We start from the raw sequence: 13,285 nt of genomic DNA, 5'->3' as shown, positions 1-13,285 counted from the left end.
TGGTCACACACCTCAAGACCACTACCCAAGACCATGATCCAGATCCAGGCAGGTTAAAACAAGAGCCATTACCCTCTGAATGGTCACTTCTTCCTCCTACAATCTGTAGGCCAGAAGCTCTGAAGCAGCCATGTGGAGGTGGCTGCATGGCTGCCGCACCTCTGCCTCTTCTTGCTATGGGGGCAGAGGCCAGACCATGCCTCCATGCCCCCCAGTTCCAACAGAATTCTACACTGAACTTTCACATTTTCTTTGCCATTTATGGGCTGATATTTCTGGAAACTGCCTCTGCTGCTGGTTATCCACTCTCCCAAAGTCTGCTGCAGCTGCTGGTTGGGGCTACTCTGGGGCTAGAACCATGGGCTCACACAGGACTGGGATTGGCTCCTAGCATGCTGCTATTGACCCTTTCTGCTGGCCTGCCAAGCTGCCTTCAGTGAGAGATTTGTTTCTCTCTGTCACTTTGTGGGTTCTGTGGCTCTAAAATTTTAGAGTCATATTTTATACATATTTGAGGTGGTTATGGGGGGAGTTCATGGAGTTTTCCTTCATCTACAATGCCATCTTGGCTCCAATAATAATTATTTTTAATCCATTATATCCAACTGAATGGATAAAAATGAATCTGGTCCACCAGTGCATGTATGTTGGACAGACACCTCAAAGTGAACTTTGCCCAGAATTTAATAGGAGGAAGAAAAAGGAGGCGAATTGTCTTTGGGTAAACCTGCAGTCATTTATAACCTCCCTGAAAGTTAGGATCATCTTTTTTTTTTTAGCAATAGTATTCTTCTGGAGATACATATTTGTGAGGCTTCAAAAAAAATTGTAGCTGAAAGTTATTTTGATGATAGTAGAGATGTATATGGTAAATGTGAATAAGTTACAACTTGGTACTGAGGAATAATTTCAAGATAAGCCATGTAAAAACATTTTCACAAGAGATATGACTAAAACTGTGGACCAATCATGTGACAAGAGGGAAGAATAAGTGGTTGATACTCTATGTGTATTTCACTAATATTGTTGTAATAACAAGACCTCTAGAAAAAGGCCTCCAAAGGTTGAGTGAACTTTCTGTGAAGGATTCATAGGCAGATACATTGAGAATGGTGACATAGATTAAGAAGGTGTGGAGACATGGCAATCTGTACCATTAGAGGGAGTGCTCACGTTAGCAAAATTATCGATATATCATAATATGTAAGTATGAAATTGAAACAATCCCTTCATGCCTTAAAAGCATGCTATATAAGAATTGGTTAAAAAATCAAGATATTTAGCCTGGAGCAAAGACCTGGAAATAGGGTAGGAACTGTCATATGGCAAAGGGATTATATTTGTTTTGCCTGAGACCAAAGAGGAGAATTAGAAGCAATGGTTTGGAGTTGTAAAAAGACAAATTAAAGCTTCACGTAAAAGAACAACAACAATAGCAACAAAAAGTCCCCAGAAAACCGAACTACCTGAAGAAGAGAAGTAGGAAATCTCTTTGGAAGTCTCGAAGCAGATCCCTGGATGATCACTTGCCATATAGATGAGATTCCAGTTTAGGCATTGTTTACACTATAGAGCCTCTCAGATTCCTTCCAGTCCTAAGGGTCTAGGATTCCATCCTGTGTGCTTCTGGCACAATCCTCCCCTAAATCCTGCAAAGAAGCTCCATCTAATACACCCGGCAACTTCCTCTAGTCTTGTAGCTTTCTCTTGGTACTGCATAATCACTTGTCAGATATAAACCTAGAACTGTTATTGCTGGGTCTGAGAATATGTGCAACTTTATAGCCTTTTAGGCATCATTCCAAATTGTCGAGATAATATTTGTAAAGAGTTTAGTTCAGAGTCTGGAATATAGTAGACACTTAATATTTGCTTGTTCCCTTCCCCACATGTAAATAATTTCTGTAGTATTAACTCTGAGTTGTCTCAAAGACAAATTCTTAAAGTTTGGTGTTTTTTTAGACAGCCACATGCTATTTTGCAAATCATAAGGAGGTGATACTAAAGGTTTCTCTAGCTTTCTTTTTTTTCCCCCTCCAATATTGGAGACAACTCAATAGTTCAGTCAAACTTTTACTTTTCTAGAAATGACCCAGTTTTTGACAAATTTAAGATAAAATAGCTATGGGTTATTTTCTATTGTATCATAAAGCCTTACCAGTTTAATTAATGAATATTTGTTGGCTATCTACTCTGAAAATACTTTTACTAGATCTTAGGACATACAAAGATCTATAAAATATGGTTCCTGCCATCAAAAAATTTAAACATAGTATTAGAAATAAAATATTCATATAATAGAATATATTATATATAAAACAATAGAATTTTATATGATATTAATATAATATATTTTATGACAATATGGTAAAATATGTTTAATAATAGCATATTAAAAATAGAATATAAGTACATTATAAAAGTAAAATAATGCAGATGCTTTTATTGCCCTTCAAGGTTTATGAATCATCACTAGCTTTGATACCATTTGATCCTCACAATAAGCCTGTGAAGTAGGTACTTCAGGTATTATCGTCTCCATTTTAGAGCTGAGGGAACTAAGACTTGGAAAATGAATCGATTTGTCTAGAGTAACAGGGTTAGTAAATGTTGGAGGCAAGATTTGAACACAGTTGTTCATAACTTCAAGGTCAGCACATTTTACTTTTAATGCAGTATAATATTGGAGAAAGGAAAGAAAAAATGGCTTGTAACTGAGGGACTCAAGGAGAGTTGTATGGAGAAAATAGCAGCCTATTCCACACAGCACAGATGTGGAAAATGACCCACATTATACGGGGGTGACCACTCTTCGTGGTTTCTGCTGCTGTTTGCAGTCCTGCCTCTGCCACATAAGCTTTTCCCTTAAAAAACAGCCACTGTTTCTCTGCTTGAGAACAACAACTTTGACCTGACCTTGTTATTTCCCAGAATTTCACATCTCTGCTTCACTGCCTGGAATTGTCACCACAACAAATATTTTTATGTATTTATTTAATATCTTTAGATAAAGCTAAGGAACGCCCTTTAAACACAGTGAGTATGAAAAGAAATATAAAGCTGATCTTACAAATAATACTAATTCAGATGGCTATAGCATTTTAAGTTTTATAAAGTGTTTTTTTTTTTTCTCAGAACAATTCAGTGAGGTAGAGAGAGCCAAACTGGGTCTGTTATGTATGGGAAAACTTTTAAATTACTGTCAGCTGACTGCTGCTAAGACCTACTATCACTAGAGTGGCTGTTTCCCCTTCATTCCTTTCCTTGGTCCTATCTATCCCAGAATCCATCAGAAAGTCAGAATGGCAGGTGCTGGTGGGTAGGAAATGCCATCATTGCATGTGCCTTTCCCCCTAGTTTTCTTCCTTCACCAAAGCTGCTGGACTGCTCACTGGGCTTGGATGAGATGGGAGTCAATATCCCTATTCTTTCTTATAATACAGAACACTACAGGCCTCACCATCTGCCCTGCTGTTCCCTTGACATTATCATATGACTTATTGATCTTAAAGACCTCTGTGCTTTGCCATTTGCCTCACCACCAAATCTTTAGAATTTCTGGACTTTCCCATCTACCCTGCAGCTGAATTTTATTTTATGTATTACTTTCTTCTCTCTTGCTCTCCCCACCCCTCAACAGAATGTTAGTTCCTCAGTGGTGGTTATACTTTCTCAGTGTATCGCATGGAATGATCTCCCTTTTCCTCTCTGATACATTCCTTCCTTTAAATCCCAATTAAAATTCTTTTTAATTCTAGCACCTTCTCTCTATTAATCATTTCTTATTTATCTCTACATAGATTGTTTTGTATATATTTTTTTTTGCATTTTGTCTTTCTCATGAGATTGTAAATTTTGTGAAGGAGGAAGCCATCTTTTGCCCCTTTTTGTATCCCCACCATTTAACACTGGCACATAGTAGGCACTTATTAAAGGTTTATTGATTAATTTTATCTCCAGTGATTAGCTCAGGTGGTTGACATAAAGTAAACATTTAATAAATGCTTTTTTCATTAATTCAGCATAATCTGAGAATGCAGAGGCAAATTCTTCCTCTAATTATAAGCTGTGTGCATACAACTTATTTTCTTCTTTCTGATCTCAATATGTAAACTGCAATGGCAGAATTTTACATAAAACTGTTGATAGCACAATTAAAAGGTTCAATATCATAATTTACTCAAGACAATGGAGAAAGTCTGATGGCAGTGGGAGGTGTCTGTGTGACAGATTTTTTTTTTATTTTTTTGAGACTTCAAAAGATTTTTATAAAGTTTTTAAAAACATTATTTGAGGGCATCAGAGCTATTTTCAGAACAAAACCAGTGGAAGTTGGATCAGAGCATTCTTATCTTGAATGAATCATTTTGACATTCCTTGTCATCTTTAAGAGGAAAATCCTTTCCATCTTGGAGGAGATTTTAAGATCAAATACTTGACCTTTTGAATGTTTAGCCATTCTTTAAATTTGATAAGAATCTCGGTTTTCTTGGGTCATAAATTTGGAAATCCATGAATTCCCCTAATAGGAAAAAAATGTTTATTTCTGGAGTTATGAGAATTTTTTTTTACTCTTATCATTTGCTTTGTGGATAAAAAGATTTCAATACTATTTTCTTTTTCCAACAACTGGGTGCAGGTTTTTTTTTTCTAATTTCTCATGACCTCCACAAAATAATTTCTTCTTAAAAATTCATGATTTCAACATTGTCTTATATGGTGTTTCATGTATGCTGTGCAGTTATGCAAATCTACACAAGCAGGTCATAGGGTAAAGTCAGGCACAAGAGTATTGGCCAACACAAATAAAAAGGACTAACTGGGAAAAAGAAATATCATCTAATTTTCCCTTCACAGAACTCTTGGGAGGAAGATTGCTCTTATTATCCTCATTTTACAGAGGAGGAAACTGAGGCAGGTAGAGAGTTCATGACATCATGGGCCAGACAGCTAGTAAGTATCTGAGAACTAGATTTGAAATCAGGTCTTTGGGGCAGCTGGTTGGTACAGTGTAGAGAGCACTGGGCTTAGAATCAGGAAGACATCTCCCTGGGTTTAAATCCAGTCTCAAACATTTACTAGCTATGTGATCCTGGGCAACCTCATCTGTAAAATAAGCTGGAGAAAGAAATGACAAACTACTCCAGTATCTCTGCCAAGAAAACCCTAAATGGGGACACAAAGAATGGAACATAACTAAGCAACAACATCTTCCTCACTCTTGGTCCGGCACTCTACTTTTTCACCACCTAACTGCCCCATTAAAAAAAAATGTTCCTTTAGAGTGTAGAGTATTAGGAAGGAAGGAAATGGGAGGGGGACAAACATTTATTCCTCAGTGCTAGGCACTATGCTAAGATCTTTATGACTGCTGTCTTGTGTGAACCTCACAAAAACCCTGGAAGGTTGGTGCTATTATTATCTTCATTTTATAGTTGAAGAAACAGAGGCCTACAGAGATGAAGCGACTTTCCCTGGGTCACAGCTAGAATTTATGTGAGGTTTATATTTAAACTCAGGTCTTCCTAAATCCAGGATTCCTCCCTCTGACACAGGCACACTGGTGGCACATTATATTACAAGTAAACATGAAGTCCAGCAGATAGTAGGCTCAAAATTAGAGAGGATATGAGCCAAAGCAGTTATAGTAGGTCTTGGAAGTCCTTTCACTGGGAGTACATTTTTTTTCTTTTTAGGGCACTTAGTTCTCCTTGGGTGTAATATAGTTTTCCTTTTGGCCTCTTCTAAAATACTGAAGCTGCCTTTCCTCAAGGCATCTGGTTCTTCTTCTTCACTTGATGTAGAGATGGCCATCAGCTGTTCCAGGGACATATCTGAAATGGCCACTGGAAAACCATCCTTCTTCTGACTTTTCAGCATTCACAAAATCATTCTCTAGTCAAGGGTGTTAAGGAGTCAGAACCTCTTCTTCTCACCCTCTTCCCCAAACAATTGCCTCTCAGAGACAAGACTGGACTCTTTTCTCCCCTAGATTTTCATGGCCCATGGAATGATCGAAGCTAACCTGATTTGCTCTTTCATAGAAGCCCCAATCAATCCCAGTATACTTCCTGGGAAGTATCATTGCTAAGGCTCCAAGTACCCTCTTCCATGCTAACTTGATTAAGTTATTTTAATTTCTTTGATTAATTCATAAAAGTTGTTCTCACCAGATTAAAGTAGCTATTTTGAGGAAAGTACAGTGATTGTCATATTGATCCCATCTTTACACTAACAAGTGGGGGAAAAAATTGAATTTAACAACAGTCTTTTTATTTAAAAGCTGCTTCAATTAGATCAGAATTATTTGCAGTCAAATATGAGTACAAAAAATATTTGAAAAATTAAAAACTACTTAGGAATGAATAGAAGAGGAGGAAAAACCTATTAATTTGAAGAGCAGGTGGGGACTAGAACTGTGATTCCATCAGCAAAAGAACTAACTCCTCAGAGGAAACCCCTTCAACGCTTCAATGAGGGAACTCTCTGTCAGTGATGATTATTACCTTCTTTGTAACTTGTAGTCTAAGAGAGTTGCCAAGAGCAGGGAGAGTCTAAATGAGTTGTCCAGGGCCACACAGAAAGTGTGTGGATTCAGGATTTCATTGTAGAAATATATATGATATATCATGCTGCTTATACTTAGTTTCAGTAATCCTGTGGAAATCCTAGATTGAGATGCAACAGAAAGAGTCAGAGACCATTTTCAATTTAAAGTAGTTATTGAAATTACATTTGGATAATGATAGATATTTGTCTTGTGCCTGGTAGTGAAGGAGATACAAGAATGAATAAGAAACAGTCTGAGGAGCTTGTCCAATAGTAGAGGAGTCATCACCAAATAATTACAGTACCCCAAAGCCCATTATATTATATCAGAGTATATTTTAAAGAAGGCTATAAAGATACAGGATTAGCAAACTTGAAGGGACCTTAAAAAACATCTAGTTGAGTGTCTCATTTATAGATGATGAATACAAAGCTTAGAAAAGATTATAAGTTTTGCAGTTATTGACAGAACCAGACTTTCTGATGCAATTAACTGTGCTCTCCTTTAATTTATTCTTACACGGTGATCCAATAAACTCAGGAGAAGAGCAAGGATATTTAATTCAATAAAAATATACTGGGAACCTACCACGTGTAGGGTAGTGTGTTCGATGCTGTGGGGGAATTAAAATGAATAACATAATTCCAACCTTCAAAGAGCTCACAGTCTAGTGGCAGAGAGATTTACACAATTCAAATTCAAGGTAGGTCAACCAAGGTAGGTGACACAAGAGAGAAGCAATGTGTTCTCTGAATTCTAAAGAGGGAGAGGTTACAGGGGAGGAGAACCTGGTCTCAAGTCCCATGTCTGACACATACTATATGCATGATCCTGGTAAATTCTCTGCTTTTCATTGTTCTAGGCAACTCTGTAAGCTTATAAATTACAGGGACAATTCCATCCAGACTTCATCAATAGAATTTCTTCACCTTGAAGTTCCCTATACATTGAAATGAAGTCACTCTCTCCTAGGGAAAAATCAGGGGATATTTAATGGAGAAGGTAAAATCTTAGTTAGGTAGGATTTTTTTTTTAAAGCAATTGGGGTTAAGTAATTTGCTCAAGATTACACGGCCAGTTATTTCTGGGTGTGGTGCTAAGTATCTGAGCCCAGATTCGATTCCCAGGTCATCCCGACACTGGAAACGGTGCTCTTACTCGCTGTGCAACCTGGCTGCCCCAGAGTTAGGTAGATTTAAAAAGACAGGGATTTGGTGAGAAGATTTGTATGGACAGGGATGTGATGGTAAACTTTTAACCAGCTACCTAGAAATCAAATGTATGAAGGGCATACTGTCAGCCTAATCTCTATTATTAACATTTCTCCATCATTTTCTTAAGTCTGGACAATCAATAAGACAATAAATCAACACTTGCTTTATAGCTTGCCAATTTCCTTGGTGTAAATGCTCACACTGAAAATTTAACAATCAGCTCCCACTGGCTTCAGCATGCACATGCAAAAGGGAACAACATTAGAAAAGTCACACAGCAAAAAGAAAGGACAAGACACATTTGGGAAACACTTTATTCAAGTTTGTGATTATTTGTAGTATAGAGTTGGGATTTACATTTGCAGGAGAAAAGAATTTTGAGGAGCTGAGAGCCAGCAAGAGTAATCTGATGGTGCATTAGAATGAGCTATCTTTTGGGGAACACACAAGAGAGAGTCCTCAATCTAAGGCAGGGATTTTTAATTAGAATTAATTAGTATTAAAAAAGTATTGGGGGGATATTCTTCAAATACCAATTATTAAAGTTTCCTTTAAAAAAAAAGGTTGTCTGTTGGTGATATACTAATGTAAAGATTGATGGCTGTATTTGCCTCCAATCAATGATCATGACTCTTTAACAGACAAGATTATTTGTAAATTACATAGAACCAGAATGCACTTGGTGAAGAAAAATGTACGTTAACATACATTTTCTTCAAAATAATATGGATAATTAAACACTAACCGTATAGATCCAGCTTATTTCTCTTACACAGAGAAGTATTAGTTTCGAGTGTACATCCACAGATTTCTAATACTTAATGGCAGAGTTAGATATTACAACCTGCACATAGGTTCAGGCCTGTTTGCCTGAGGCCTCTAACAGCTTTGGCCAGATATGACACTTTTGGGCCCACTAGATATACTCTAGGAGGCAATTCAAAGGCTATAAGACCAAAGGTCACAGCCTAGTTTATATTCAGTTTCATTCTGGTTAACTTTCCCTTCTAATCTGAAATTTTGAGGCCAGCTCCTTATCAGTCTCTATTGACCCACAGAAGGTCTTAGCTGAATTTCACAGAGGCAAAGATCTGACCCTGCAACCCATAATTAAGCTTGGTTAATACCACAGGGACACAACAGAAGTGATTAAGGGAACTGTCTCCAAACACTGTGGGTAGTATCTTCTGAGTCACTCTTTTCTTGTTGTTTCTGTGGAGGAATGATGATGCATTTCTAGAATCATTTCATTGACTGAAATGGAATTTTATGTCAGGTTAGATCACCAATAGCAAACTTGTGCTGTATTCATATGAGGGTACTAGTATGGGGTGGGATTGGTCTCACTATAATTGTGAGCCCACTTCTTTTTTTGTTCTCTAATAACTGTACTTTTATATTCATATTTCCTGGCCTACTCATTGATTGCTAGCCTCTCCATGCATTCTCTCTAAGAGATGAAGGTAGTCCCTTTTGTTATGCATTATTGCAGATGGTTTCAGGAATGGGGAAGATATTAAGTGACTATAGTCCTCTTTCCACTTAATGAGCATCTTCTCAGGCATTCCTACGTCCATGGTAAGATTCATGTCCCTATAAAACATATCTAGCCACCAGGGAGAATCTGAGAACGAATATAACTAATATAGTTAGGGAAAGAAATAAGGCTTACAGACTTCAGTGTCTCTCAAAAAGCCTTGTAGGGGTGGCCAGAAAGAGATAATAGATAGTAAATGATTCAAACAACAAATTAGAAGCAGCTTCCTGCTTTTCAAGGAAAGGTAGGGTTAGAGTTAGGCAACATGACTTATATTTTGAGTCTAGAATACGTATACTTATGCCTTCCTTTGCCATATTTGTCTTCTAATTATCTGCCAAACCTTGATAAGATCCTTAGCAAACAGTCTTCCAAATATTTTCAGGGACTGATAATGCTATAGTTTATGGAGTCTGTCTCTCTCATCTTTCCATCTATAATTTTTTTTTTAAAGCAATAGGGGTTAAGTAACTTGCTCAAGGTTACACGGCCAGATATTTCTGGGTGTGGTGCTGACTATCTAAGCCCAGATTTGATCCAGGTCATCCCGATACTGGAGCCGGTGCTCTTATCCATCTATAATTTCTCCATGTCTGTCTATTTTCTCTTTCCTTATTCCTTCCTTCCTTTATCATATTCTACCAATAGGTATGTGACTAAGAATAATTCACATAATCTCTCTGATTTCAGTTTCCTCGTCCCTAAAATGGGGATAAAATGTATTACTTAGGTTGTTATGAAGAATGCATTTTGAACATTTTAAAGGGCTATATAAATGCAACTGATGCCTGGATATGTAAATATAAGTATACAGAGATGAAATATACAAAAACAAATACACACATGTATGTAAATATAAATATATATGGGAGGAAGGAGAGAGCGAGCTTACGAACCATCACCGTCAGTACCTCAATAGTTCAGAAAAGCATTTAGTTTTGGTTGTGTTACTTCATCCAGGCAAGAGCATCTAATGACTAGACATGCATGAGCTGTTAAGATATGTGAGGCCCTCAGGCCTAGAGATTCCCTGGCTCCTGATAAAATGACATACTCATTGAACAAGCATTTATTTTTTCACCAACATTTTTCAAATTTATATTGCATATAGTATGTTCTCTAGTGCCCTGAGTGATTGTAGAATGTGAGAGAATTTCCCATTCTCCTTTTTTTTTGATGCTCTCGGACAACTTTTTTACTTTTTGCCAAAATTCCTTAGGCCTCATTTTAGTTACTCAAAGAGATATTTTTAGAACATCATGAGGATCTCAGTATTTTCTGTTTTGGATTATTGAAAGGGAGAAATACCTTCATAATTGAACATTTTAAAATCACTATGTTGTAGGATACATATCCAGATTGGGGCAAGGTGTAGAAAAGGAAGAAGAGCAATTTAACAGAGTAAGAACTGTGGAAATTGGAATAAAAGTTTGGAATTTTCTTTTCTAAGGTAGTTTAATTTCATATTATATTTAACGTACTAGGCATGTCAAATTATTATATTTTAGCATTTGTTCACATAATTCAATTAGTATAGTCTTCATAAATTTTAAGACTCTTCTTAAACAATCCTAATCCAAAGTGAGGATTCACACTGAATTACGCAGATATGTGTGTATGTATGTATACACATACACATACACATATACATATGCTTACATATACTCATTTGGTATATATTCAAAAAGTAATTCCATTAGACAGATAGTTACTAAGCATCTATTAGTATAAGACATTCTCTGTAAGATGCTAGGAGAGCAAGGATGAAATGTAACTATTCCCTTACCTCAAGGAACTTAAAGTCTAACAGGGGAGCACTCGACAAGGACACTAATTAAGATGCCATGCTTTGGATGTGACCAGAGCAAAGGAAAGATTCAAACAAAGAAAAAAGTTGAGAAGGAAGAAATCAGTTTTGATTTGAAGAGAAACCAAGAAAAGATTCATGGAGAAGGTGACCCTGAGCTGGGCTTTGAAGAAGGAATTTGATTTCAACCCTGGAAAGCAGAACTTGTGTTGTGACTTAAGGTCCAGGTCACCCTTCACTCCTACAAGGGACTCTTGTTCTGTACTCACCTCCCCCAGGTTCATTCATGGAGGGAGATCTGAATCCAAAGGAAGAATCAAGATTTTTTTGAACTTTGATTGCCCCTACACAGATACAGTTCCAGGAAAAATCTTTTAAAATAAAGCTTAGGTCTCCATACCAACCATGGGGATGTACTTAATGAATGCATAGAGAAAGGAGACTAGAGGACACAATTTGGGAACAGTATAAAACATAAATTAAATGATGTGATAGACAGCTTGAATAATTGATATTCCTCGCTATTGGGAGTCAGAAGACCTGGATTTATATTCTAGACCTGCCATTAACCCTTTGTGAACTCAGACAAATCACATAACATCTTTAAGTTTCTAGTATTTCATTTGCAAAATGAAGGTAATACCATTTACCCATTAAGCATATGTGCACTGCACATACACGCACCCACACCCACACACACAACACATTCTTTTTTTCTAGGGCTATCAAAGAAGAATGGCATGGCAAGGATCATATGAGATAATGAGTAAAAAATAGTTTACAAACTGTGAAGTACATCATAAATGGGAACTATAAGAATCAGATAATTATCACAACTCCCACTACTTTTTAAATGTGGAAACTTAGTGTCAGAAACAACTTTGGAGGAAAGACCTCACGTGTGTAAAATTCCTTAGAGGAGAATCTAGGGAACATATAGAAAAAAAATGAAGCAGCTTAATAAATTTCATTTTTAAGCTTTGTCAGTGATATTATGCAAATGAGGATGTAAAAGCATCTAACTATATAATAAGGCCCAAAGAGAGTTGCCAAATTCAACTAAAGCTGACATAACCAGGGATGTGATGTATATAATTATTTGATGGGCTCATCTTTGAATATCGTTGAGTTTGAATGTCTATCAGAAAGTGAAGATGCACATTAAATACAAATTTGTCTGTCTTTTCAGGATGACTACCCACCTCATTTCCTAGGGGAAAAATCCAGTAATTGAACCCTCTAGCTATGGATGCATTGTTAAATACAGAATGCATTTAAGACTTGAATATGAAACTACTGTTGCGGATCTCACTGCAAATGAGGGTGAACATCTAAAATTGGCAGGAACTTGTTTACTATTTGGTACATGTGTCAACTGCATTACTTTAGCCTACTCTCCATTCATAGTGACAGCTGTCATAGTATTTGGAAAGGAAAAAAAAGACTTCCCCAAAATCAAACCAACAAAAAAAGCCCCTCTGCATCTGTTGTTGTTAAACTATGATGGCTTTTTATTAGATTTCATTTCACCTCCTTCAGAAGCTAAAGAATGAACAACCAGTAAATGAAACTTTTACTTACAATTACTTCTAATTTATATCTAAACACATATTATAGATTTACAGGCTGAAAAGTATATTGATAAGTCATCTAGTCCAAAGCTCTTAAACTTTTTCCACTTCTGACCTTTTTTCATGTTTTTGAAGCATTTTTTTTGGTATAGCATGGCCTGATGGCATGCAGTGCAAAGTACCCATGCTTTGTATTCAGAGCCAAGGCTTCAGAGAAGTTGCCCAACACAATACAGGCAAGTGCTACCAGAAATACCTCAGATCCATTACACGTTTGTTTTTGAATTGCATTTGATTTTGAATTAATTTTTGGTTATTTCATATTCAGAAACCTTTTTCTATTGCCAAAATTTTCACAACCCCATATGGGGTCATGGCCCACAGTTTAAGAAGCACTGATTCTAGTCCACTCCACAAACTTTCCAGATAATTGAAATTACATTCTACTTTGAAAAGCTTCAAGAAAATATTTAAGTCCCCCTGATATGTTATAATGATAAATAAACTTTTTTATCAGAAATTCCTCATATTAAGCTAAATCCCTCATGCGACTGCTTAAGATTATATCCTTTTGTTTGTTTGACACTCACTGGAGATAAGATGTAT

Source organism: Petaurus breviceps, unplaced genomic scaffold (genome assembly GCF_028583685.1).
Source record: "Petaurus breviceps papuanus isolate PSGF00001 unplaced genomic scaffold, PetGlider_PUasm1.0 76, whole genome shotgun sequence".
Taxonomy (NCBI): Eukaryota; Metazoa; Chordata; class Mammalia; order Diprotodontia; family Petauridae; genus Petaurus; species Petaurus breviceps.
The sequence above is the reverse complement of the archived record's forward strand: the minus strand, read 5'-3'. Positions refer to the sequence as shown.